Here is a 12,246-nt window from a genome sequence, read left to right as displayed (position 1 = left end):
TGGCTAAATTAGAGAAAAACGTAGGGTAGTTCTTGAAAGACAAACTAACAAACTAACGACAGTAGTGCACAAAGAAGTCCATATGTTACTAAAAGGACCATTATCAAGAACGAGAAATCCCACAATCAGAATAAATGAGCAGCCTGTGAAAAGAAAAGATATCTGTAGGTAACTGAGAATTAACATCAATGAAAAGAAAACCTACCATGCACATCCAGAAATCGTCTTCTAGAGATGCATTAAAATCCTAATAAAATAGCAACAACTGACCAAAGAAATTTTCAACTGCCACTAAGTGCAGCAAGAACGTACCACAACGCAATCTTACTCGCTATTATGGTCTACGAGTCGAGTGTTTGGGCTCATAGAGCCAGAAAGGTAAGCATAACATGGGCTCTACGGCAAGTGCAGAGGAGTGTACTCCTGCGCCTGACAGGTGCCTAAGGAACAACACAGACTGAGGCAATGCTGGTAATATTAGGCTTGATATCGCTAGACCCAGCAGTAAGAAAGAAAGATGCACAATATTCGCTCAAAAAGCGCTAACATGATAAGGTAAAGGAGATACCATATACAAAAGCCATATCGAATAAGGAAAGAAAGCATGCTTTGATAGAGAATGGCAAGAAATCTGGGAGAGTGCAGAAACAGGGAGTGGGGAGGGGAGAACATACCAGTTCCTTCCTAACATAAAAGAAAGACCAAGAATGACATACTTGCTTACTTCTGACCACGGAAGCTATACATTACCTGTCGGGACATGGTCTGAATCTCATCAGCTTGCTAGATACGGTACAGTGCACCACAGACACTTGTGAATGTATAGTAGTCGCTACCCCAGGTAACATCATTGGGAGTGTGCCGTTAGACAAGATGCTACAGAGCATGAGAGGAAAGCATTTGGAAATGTAGCAGTCTATTATATAATAAAGAATGAGGAACTGTGGTATAAGCTGAGCTCGCTTACAGCTAAGATATACGCTTATGAACTGCAGCCCTGAAAGGCTAAGAGACAACCAAGAAGAAGCCATACATCATGATAACGAGATGCGCCACGGCCGAATATCCACTGCAACAACTTTCTGCAAGCAGTGAAGATACAAGCCTTGGGGAGAAGCAGAAAGGATTACCTGAGATCCTGGCAGCCATCTCCCAATCTCTACACCTTGGGTGGCACAGCAATACAGTCCCTGTGAGTCCTGAGTTGCACCTCAGTGCGCTGGGAGCTAACCATCCAGACAAATGAGAGATCCAGCTTGGTTCTAATATCAAGTAGTAGTTCAGTGCTGTATAGTATAATGTTGACATAGTGTATTCCAGAATTATAGCAAAATGTGTGACCTACTAATGCCACATAGTGTGATAGACCAGTTTCGTTATTATTATTTCCTGCCAAGCCATGTGTCTCTCAGGCACTGAGAGATGGTCATTAAGTGGTGGTGGAGGAGTTAGAGCAGGATGTCGTCGAGAGATGAGAAACACAATGGTAAGTCACGTAAAATGCCATCCAGGAAATGCTGGCTGGTCTGGTCAGCATTCCGAAGGCTTTCAAAAAGCCCAAAGACCGTGGTAATTGCCGTTTTCTGAACGTCTTTAGACGCCAATAGTACCTGTGTGCACATCGTCACGCAGTCAGTTTTGGTAAATAGAACTGACTCTGCCAAGCCATGACTAAGATTTTGCAGGTGCGATACCAGATATTGGTCCAGCATTGTTTGTGGGTTTAAGATATGAGAGTCCCAACATGGTCGCCACAAACAGTGTTTCTTGGGACTAAATGCAAGACAGATTACCATGGACTACGTGAGGTTGAACAATACCTTGTCGTAACATGGCCTTGGAACTCAGCCTTTGCTACAGTGAGTCACTCAGGCGCGAGTACATGTGGACAGCATGAGATGGGTGGGCTGGGCATGGTCACAATGTAGTGGACCATAGAATGTCTGATGTCTCTCAGTGGCCCAAGCATTCGAATGAATGGGCATTTGTCCAATATGTTTGTGTATGATCCAGGGGACTTCACTGGTTTAATGCTTAAAAATGGAGCTTGCCGTCATTGTGCTATTTTCATTTTCACTCTTGGATAAATAAGCTGAGCGTTTGCTACGTCAGTTAGTAGCTTCTTGTGGCCAAGGAAATATGCGTTCAGGATTGGCTCATTGACGACAGTCACAATGAAAGTACATGCTGATGTGTCGTCCAGTCCAAGGTCCAAATTTTGGTCAAGTGTGCTGTTTATTGTTGTACTTGAATTGTTTGCCACCATAAGAGACAATGCCTCAGCCTTCCTGCTGCCTCTTAGCATAGACTGGGGAAAACACACAGATCGGAACCTGTGTCGACAAGGTACGTTACACTACCAGACCATTCCATCACAGAGAGATTCCTGGATATTGTATGACAGCTAGGTGCGTCTAGGCCGAGATGCAGCTGATATTTGGGTGCTAGTAGGAAGGCCAATACCTTGTCAGTTCGTTGCCAAAGCAGAAATGATACCAGAATAGCTAGTATGGTGCTGCCAGTTGCACAAGCCGGATTTACAGCTGCTGGAGCAGCTGCCCTCTGTCATCAGTGTGCAAACCAATCGATGTACATGTTGAGTGCTACCACCTGAGTGGCCAGGTTATGAACTAAGTGGTGCAGGTTGGCGTCCATGTTGGAAGGTAAAGAAAGCTGTGCCGAGATTCTAAAGCAAATTTTGCTTGATTTCTTCTTGACCTCATGCATAAATAAAGCATTATGGAAAAGAACGACGTAAAGTAAATAGTACTATTAGTTATTGTGAGAAACTTATCAGTAATATATTACACTACACCGTGACAATCTTATAAACAGGACTTGTGTGCAACTAAGGCACACAGGTACGAAACAGTTAAAACATCAAGAGTCCTTCGGAAGTCAATGTGAGTCATCATGGAGCCTTCACCAGCCAGCAGCGACTTCGTGGGTGTGGGCATCTGACAGCGCAGCCAAGCAGTACGGTGACGCCGTTATTCCACGAGCAGGCGCATCTGTTGGGCAGCAGCTGAACGCTGCAAACCCTGACAACTTTTTTCTCCCTAAACTAACAGGCCCAGTACGTCAGCTGGGGGCGTTAGTCCGGCTGGTATTAGAGGTGTTACTGAGGGCTTCGCCTGTCTACGATGCTGCCGGGCGTGGTTGCAGCCAGTGACGTCACCGGTGTTCGACTCAGCGTCCTTTCGGTTGCGGAAGCGTGGTCGCAGCGTCTCAGCAGCTGCATCGACGACTGCTACTTCTGCAGCCCATGGCAGCACAATGATCGCCGAGAATTACAAACTACAATATTAGTGTCCAGTGAGTCTGTCTTAAGTTGGAAGTGGAGTGTTGTACATAGGGAGTGTGGTTTTAATAGGATTGTTGATTACAAGTCTTTGTGTGTAACTAGTTAATATCTTACAATAATGTCGGGAAGTGAAATGTCAGACGAAGAGTAATCTGTGTCCGATAGAAGCATGAGATCCCTTTTTAGGCCGATCTCTAAATTAAAACAATCTAACGGGAATTTTTTAGCTGAATTAAAACAATCTAACAAAGAATCTACTGCTAGATGAAAAGAGGAACTAAACAGGAATTAAAACAATATAATGAAGAATCAACGGCTAGATAAAAAGAGGAACTTAAAGGGGAGCTAACAAAATCTACAGACAGGTTGCAGGAACATCTTAATGAAACCAGTAGAGAATTAAGTGATAAAATAGAGGCTTCTAAAGTTGAAATGCAGGAAAAACTAGTAGGACTTAGAAATAAGATTGCTGATAATTGTAAAACATTAAAAGAACATATCCAAGAATCGCGTGAGGATAAAGCTCTCATGCAAAATGATATTACTGACTTAACCAAGAAACTAGATAATGTCAATATATTAGTTATAAATGAAATAGAGAAAAATAACAATAAGTCACGAGATGAATTTTCTATGCAAACAAACTGTTCGTAGAGAATTATTAGAATCTACACTCCTGGAAATTGAAATAAGAACACTGTGAATTCATTGTTCCAGGAAGGGGAAACTTTATTGACTCATTCCTGGGGTCAGATACATCACATGATCACACTGACAGAAGCACAGGCACATAGACACAGGCAACAGAGCATGCACAATGTCGGCACTAGTACAGTGTATATCCACCTTTCGCAGCAACGCAGGCTGCTATTCTCCCATGGAGACGATCGTAGAGATGCTGGATGTAGTCCTGTGGAACGGCTTGCCATGCCATTTCCACCTGGCGCCTCAGTTGGACCAGCATTCGTGCTGGACGTGCAGACCGCGTGAGACGACGCTTCATCCAGTCCCAAACATGCTCAATGGGGGACAGATCCGGAGATCTTGCTGGCCAGGATAGTTGACTTACACCTTCTAGAGCACGTTGGGTGGCACGGGATACATGCGGACGTGCATTGTCCTGTTGGAACAGCAAGTTCCCTTGCCGATCTAGGAATGGTAGAACGATGGGTTCGATGACGGTTTGGATGTACCGTGCACTATTCAGTGTCCCCTCGACGATCACCAGAGGTGTACGGCCAGTGTAGGAGATCGCTCCCCACACCATGATGCCGGGTGTTGGCCCTGTGTGCCTCGGTCGTATGCAGTCCTGATTGTGGCGCTCATCTGCATGGCGCCAAACACGCATACGACCATCATTGGCACCAAGGCAGAAGCGACTCTCATCGCTGAAGACGACACGTCTCCATTCGTCCCTCCATTCACGCCTGTCGCGACACCACTGGAGGCGGGCTGCACGATGTTGGGGCGTGAGCGGAAGATGGCCTAACGGTGTGCGGGACCGTAGCCCAGCTTCATGGAGACGGTTGCGAATGGTCCTCGCCGATACCACAGGAGCAACAGTGTCCCTAATTTGCTGGGAAGTGGCGGTGCGGTCCCCTACGGCACTGCATAGGATCCTACGGTCTTGGCGTGCATCCGTGCGTCGCTGCGGTCCGGTCCCAGGTCGACGGGCACGTGCACCTTCCGCCGACCACTGGCGACAACATCGATGTACTGTGGAGACCTCACGCCCCACGTGTTGAGCAATTTGGCGGTACGTCCACCCGGCATCCCGCATGCCCACTATACGCCCTCGCTCAAAGTCCGTCAACTGCACATACGGTTCACGTCCACGCTGTCGCGGCATGCTACCAGTGTTAAAGACTACGATGGAGCTCCGTATGCCATGGCAAACTGGCTGACACTGACGGAGGCGGTGCACAAATGCTGCGCAGCTAGCGCCATTCGACTGCCAACACCGCGGTCCCTGGTGTGTCCGCTGTGCCATGCGTGTGATCATTGCTTGTACAGCCCTCTCGCAGTGTCCGGAGCAAGTATGGTGGGTCTGACACACCAGTGTCAATGTGTTCTTTTTTCCATTTCCAGGAGTGTATTAAAGAGGTTTCTACCAAACCTGTAGAGATTTCTTCAATAGATAATATAGAATTAGAGACAGTAACTCATCGAGTAGAAAAAGATCATACTGAAATAGAAAACATGAAATTTTTAATTACTGAAATATACAGTAACCTTGAGACGTCCAAAGATAATAATACTGATGAAGGTACAGAGCGTTCACATTGTGAACACAGTCAAGAATCGATATTAGCTAACTGTGAATCCAGTACAGTAATGCGAATACAGGAAATTACTAAACGGTTATCGGAATTAGATAATAATGAAAACATTTCAAGTAGTAGAAGTACTAATGTAATCAGAGACAACAGTTGCATCTTGTTTGCTGGCTCAGTCGACAACAATACAAATAAAGATTTCACGGCAAGCAAATCCGACGCAATTCCGTCTCTGCAATCTAAACAAAATCCAACTATGTCTCTCGCAGAATGTTGGAATGATATAACGACAAATTCAAATATAGCAAGTCGATTTCCTGTATTCAAACCAGGAGGCGAACTTCACACTATAATGTTTATAAATGTTCTAGAAACTTCATTATCTCCTAAATGGAGTAATGAAAAATGGATTCAATTTGTAATAGGATATTTAGAAGCAAAAGCTGCGGAATGGGCAGTACTGCATAGAACTGAATTTAGGGACTGGGATGATTTTGTTAAGCAGTTTAAACAAAATTATTAGTCAAGAGGAAAACAGCACTTAACTTTAGAGTTGTCAGACTCTCATCCTTATTATATATGGTGGGAAGGTTATAGGAATTATTTCGAATGACATTTAAATTGTGCTAAATTAATTGAAGAACCAATTATTGAAAGTCATCTAATACGAGTCCTAATTAGTAGGTTACTGTATTATTTAAAGGAAAGAATGATAGATAGGGAATGGTCACAACCTTGTGAATTATTAGGATATTTAGAACAGTTAGATATACTTAATAGAGAATGGAAAGAAATGACAATTCTCGAAATAATAATAATTCAGAACCACGAAAATTTAGCAACAATAATCATAGACGGTTTTGTTATATAAAACGTCAATCTAAAGATAAAGAGAGCCAACCAAATCGTGGTAATAACTCTAAAATGTGGAAATTACACAACAACGATAATGAGATAAACCATCCTCAAGTAATTAATGAAGATCAAGTTGTATGTGACGTTATCATAGAAAGTTCTGAAAACTAGTAAAGTCCTTTAGTACAGGTCGACTAAAGGGAACTTTTAGTCAAAATTATACAAGACCCAATTGCAGTTTATCATTAAGCTGCCAAAAGGAAGGTGATTGGCAACAAGTGTAATTAAAGGATTATATAGTGTCGATCAAATTAAACCCTTCATTCCTAAATAAGTTAATATTTAGTATATGTTACATACAGTCGAGCGTTCATAGTTTATTCATGTGAAGTTTTTCGTGATAGTTACGTTTTATTTTAAAGAAATGACAGCAAGTTTAAACAACTGTTCTACAATAATCTACCGGTACTTTAAGAAGGGAAAGATAACTAAACAGGGATTTATATGGAAGAAATCTTTTGTTATTAGGTCAGAAGGAATTTTGTATATTTTATATTTACTTGGGTAGTAGGAACCAAAGGGGATGGTTAATAAATATAGAGACAATGGGCATCCAGAGCTATATGGCTCACGAGAACATTGCAGTGTGCCTTTAATAGAGATTTGTAATAGTGTTAATATAGAAGAGACCAAACAGGGCTCTCTCACTTGTTTCTCCTAAATAAATTGCAATTACCCAACAAAGTGTCCGAAGGTAAAGAAAGCCATACTGAGATTCTAAAGATAGTTTTTCTTGATTTCATCTTGACCTCATGCATAAATAAAGCACTATGGAAAAGAACGACAGAAAGTAAATAGTACTTTAGTTATTGTGAGAAACTTATTAGTAATATACATTTTGGAAGGAATAAATCTAGTAAATGAATAAAACTGAAACTAACCTATCACAATTTGAACGCTCTGTCCTAATGTAACAACGTTAAAGAACGTAGAAAATTATTATTTACTAACAACTATTAAATGAAAAGGAGTAATCTCCAGATAATCAGTTGTGAATTACAATAATAGCATAATTAAAAGTATATGACAAATAGTCACAACAATATCGTCATAAAACGATTGAATCTATCTAACAGCAAGGACTTTAGATTACGGAAAATGTGAGAAAAATGTATAATATTAACAGTTAAATATTGTATATAGAAAAAGTTTTATTTTCGGTTAAAATATGACAAACTGAGCTTGTGGGTAGGGTATGTAGTGGGACACAAAACTGAAGCGTCACCCATCCACCAGTGCCAGGCCAGTTTGCAGGTGAATGTAAGTTTAATTTAGTGTTTTGTTTTTATATTTTATATTGTTTGTGAATTATCTATTTGTATTTATTTTTATGTTTCATGTACGGAGAGGGCGGCGCAACGAACGGAGACAGCATCTTCACTGCCGGGACCAGAGAGAAAATTGCTGGGCACTATACGCCGCTGGTCGACAGCCAAAGAGCAACAGAAGATCCTGAAACCGAGTTGTTGGGCGTCGTCCTTTTAAAAACTGAAAAAATAAGAATTTGTAATGTTTCTACAACAATGACATCATAGAAAGTTTAATCATGTTGTAAATGTTCAGTCCTATTTTGTCAAGGCTCATGTTCACGTCTATATGTATTATATATGAAGATAATAAACTAGAGTATACTACAAAAGTTTAAATACGTGTTCTGAGAATTTATTTATGAAGAATTATATTAAGGAAGAAGTATTACTGATTTATTTGAAAAGATTATTAATTTTTGTCAACGCTCATCGCGAGTTTGAGTCTTAAATGTTTATTCAATGTGGTTTTAATATTTATTAAAGCAGATAACTTGCATTAATATAATTTCTGAGAAGAAACAAACGACATCTAAATTGAAAAAGGTTTGCGCAAACCAATTGGACTGAGTGACGTAATCCTGCGCATACGACGCAAATGATGATGTTTTAATTACAGTTTCGTTCAAGAACCATTCAGAGACAACTTTAAAAAGAATTTAAATAATTTTGAAGTGTTTTGTAACTGATGTAGTTGACGAAGTCTGCACATGATCATATGTCAAAAGAAAATTATTTATACAAAACTTACATCGTTACACTACAATACCCTACATGACTCATCTCCCCCCCCCCCTCCCCCCCTAACAAGTGTCAGCGGTATCTGAGGTTGAATGAGGCATGATGTCCTGCATGCATTGTCACTGTTCTTTGGAAACCAGGTATCCTGCTCCTGAATTCGGTGCTACCAGCAGATTGTGGGGAACTGCACTTGGGGTCATTTCCTTCATCACAGCGCCCATAGGCTGTTGCTTGTTGGCATTATGTTGGACATATGTATCTTCAGTTACTGCTCCTTTATCTTGAGTGGTCATGGAGCTGTCGATCTACCTAGCATCTTGTCTAGTGTAGATGGCAGGTTTGTGTCTCTCAATGGATACAGTCATAGGCACACCTCTGATGTCTATTGTATATGTCTTGTTGCTTCTACCAAGAACTGTTTCCAGCTCTTCATACGGCAGCTGCGGCCGCTTGCAAACCATGTCGTTCTATATGAATAAATGATGCAGAAGTCTGCATATACAAACAGGTGTCGTTCCCTTTGTTCTCTAGGTGCCACTGCCCGGAGTTTTCGGACGTGAGATCGTAATATGGGGGCAAACTGATGTATCGACCATATCATAAGCCACATTATGCATGAACTCCCCTGGCAGGCGCAGTGTTTGTCTGTACACTCATTCAGTTGTTGTAGCCTTCCGGTCGCTGTTAAATGGCGTGCAGAAACCACTGAGCACGATGGGTAATGTCTACACCCAATTTTGTGCAGGGCTACACCAAAGGGCTGCCATGGATAGGCGACACAGGTGTTTTACTTTTCTGTTCGCTACTGGATGAAAAGCAGTAGTGTGAATGGGCTTAGTGCCCAACAAGCTCGGCAACACTTTAAGTAATTAAGCCTCGAATTGGTGTACTTGATCTCGTGTTCAAATGGCTCTGAGCACTATGGGACTTAACTTCTAAGGTCATCAGTCCCTTTGAACTTATAACTACTTAAACCTAACTAGCCTAAGGACATCACACACATCCATGCCCGAGGCAGGATTCGAACCTGCTACCATAGCGGTCGCGCGGTTCCAGAATGCATCGCCTAGAACCGCTCGGCCACCCAGGCCGGCTGATCTCGTGTATCGTGTTTCAGTACACCAAACCTGGCGATCAATTTGCGTAAAAACATTTGTGCTACTGTCTTGGTTGTAATGTCTTTCATAGCAAAAGCTTCAGGCCATCTTGAAAATCGATCAACACGAGAGAGAGCATGTCGTGGTACATTCAACGTTCTTTTGGAAATAAACTATATGAGTCATAAATTGACTATAAGTCCAAATGTCGAAGTTGTCTTGGTGATGTTTTCTGTGCTTTCGTACTGAAAGCGTATGTCAGCGGTTTATGATCTGTGTATAAGTAAAATGCCGACTTCCTAAAGACTGCCAGAACTACCTAATTGCAGCATATGTGATGCACAGTTCTCTATTGTAAGTTGCCCAGTGTTGCTGTGACAGTGACAGTAACGGTAACTACAGTGCCTTTAAAAGGAGAAAAGAGAATTGCAGAGGGAGAAGCAGCATTAAGTGTTACGGGTAAACAGAAAACAGCACCTCCTCTCCGTCTAAATGATTTCTTAGTGGAAGGAGCAAGACGAAGAAGTCCACGAGAAAAGTAGTGTAACGAATTTCATAACACCTCACCAAAACGTTCAATCTAAAATAAACAAGAATTATGATCTTAAAATTTGCTATCTGAATGTTCAAGGACTATTAGATAAAGAATTTATTGTAAACAGTTTTGGACTAAATAACAAATTTTTCTGTCTGAGTGAACATTGGGTTACTGAGAGTGTACTTACATTTGTCAAACTTGATAAGTATAATGTAGCAAATAGTTACTGTAGAAAATTGCATATAAGAGGTGGTGTGGCTATATGTATTAATCAGTCAATCAGCTGCTCCATTGTTAAGTTGGACCTAGATTATTTATGTGAGGAACAGAACTTTGAAGCCACTGGTATTGTTATGGACAGTTGTAAGTTAGTAATAGTATCCCTTTACAGGTCACCTAAGGGTATCATCAATGTATTTCTAGAAAAATTGGTCATGCTGTTAGATGTACTAGGAGGGACCAGATAGTTTCATTATGACATAGTAATTGGTTTAGATCTGATGCAGATTTTGATATAACAACACATAAACATACTGTGACTGAGTTGAAAAACCTTCTAAGACAGTGCAATTTGCACTCAGTCAATAACAGACCCACAAGAGATAAAGCATGTCTTGACAATATTTTTGTCAACTTTACAACTAGAGAAGAATCATGTGATGTTACAGCGATTCCATTTTCAGATCATGACTCTGTATCTTTAAACTATACAAATAGGTATTGTATTGATAATAGTAATATTCCTAAGCCTGTCCCAAAAGTTATAATCACCAGACCTGTCACAGATGACAAAATTGTTCAGCTCTGTAAGTCCCTTGCTGAGTGAGACAGGTTCAACCAATTTCATGGTAACACAAGTTATAGTCTTAGTGCTGATTTGTCAGGGTAACTATTATTTGAGAGATTTTTTAAAACATTTCTGACACAATTTCATGACAACATCCCCATAAAATAATGTAAATTAACTGACAAAGGCTTTACAAACAGGGATACAAACAGACGAAATTCATGGTTCACTAAACAATTATCAAACATGAAAAACCAAGTTATGGTGTTGCACAATATATATAGCAATCAGAAAACAGAACATGCCAGATTAGCCTATACAAAATGTAGGAATGAGTATAAAAAAAGACATCGTGGAAGCCAAAAAAACTCATAATTTCAATACCATTGATAACTCCACAAATAAGTGCAGAGCTGTGTGTAAGTTAATAAATGGTGTTGCTAAAGATGTAATAAGCAAACAAATTAATATAAGTCCCCAAAAATTCAATTATTTCTTTATTAAATTTGTTGAGATATAGGAAATACTATAATCAAACCTGATATCAGTTCATCAGAGTTACTGTCTAAAAATGTTTGCACAACACCAACAGACACAGGTACGTTTATGTTCTCCTTGGTCTCACCTAGTCATGTCCTAAGCATTGTAAAACGGTTGAAATCTTCAGACAGTGTAGGTATATATGACATATCCTGTAATTTACCAAAGAAAGTAATAGACTATGTTGTGTACTCCTTTACAGTCTGTATAAGTAAATGCATATCTGATGGATATTTTCCCGAAGAACTCAAAGTGGCTAGGGTAGTTCCAATATATGAAAAGGAAGATATAGACTCACCTTCCAGTTACAGACCAGTCTCCATAGTCCCATCTATTTCTAAAATACTGGATTGTGTAATTTACCAACAGCTATCTGTTTATTTTGAAAAATTAGGAATAATTAGTGAATCTCAATATGGTTTTAAGAAAAAGTTGTCTACTGTGGATGCTATAGACTTTGTAGTCAAATACTTACATCAAGTGTTTGAGGATAAGGACTATGCTAAACTCACATTTTGTGATCCAAGCAAAACTTTTCACTGTGTAAATCATAAGCCACTCCTAGAGAACCTGGAATTCTATGGCATTAGACATAACAGCCTTAAATTAATAAAATCATATCTACAGAATCATACGCAAGTTGTTTGTGGAGGGAAATAAATGTCGAGTATAGAACAAGTCGTGGTAGGTGTTCTGCAGGGATCTGTGCTGGACCCCTTTTTGTTCCTGATAATGATAAAT

Source organism: Schistocerca gregaria, chromosome 3, assembly GCF_023897955.1.
Source record: "Schistocerca gregaria isolate iqSchGreg1 chromosome 3, iqSchGreg1.2, whole genome shotgun sequence".
NCBI lineage: Eukaryota > Metazoa > Arthropoda > Insecta > Orthoptera > Acrididae > Schistocerca > Schistocerca gregaria.
The sequence above is the reverse complement of the archived record's forward strand: the minus strand, read 5'-3'. Positions refer to the sequence as shown.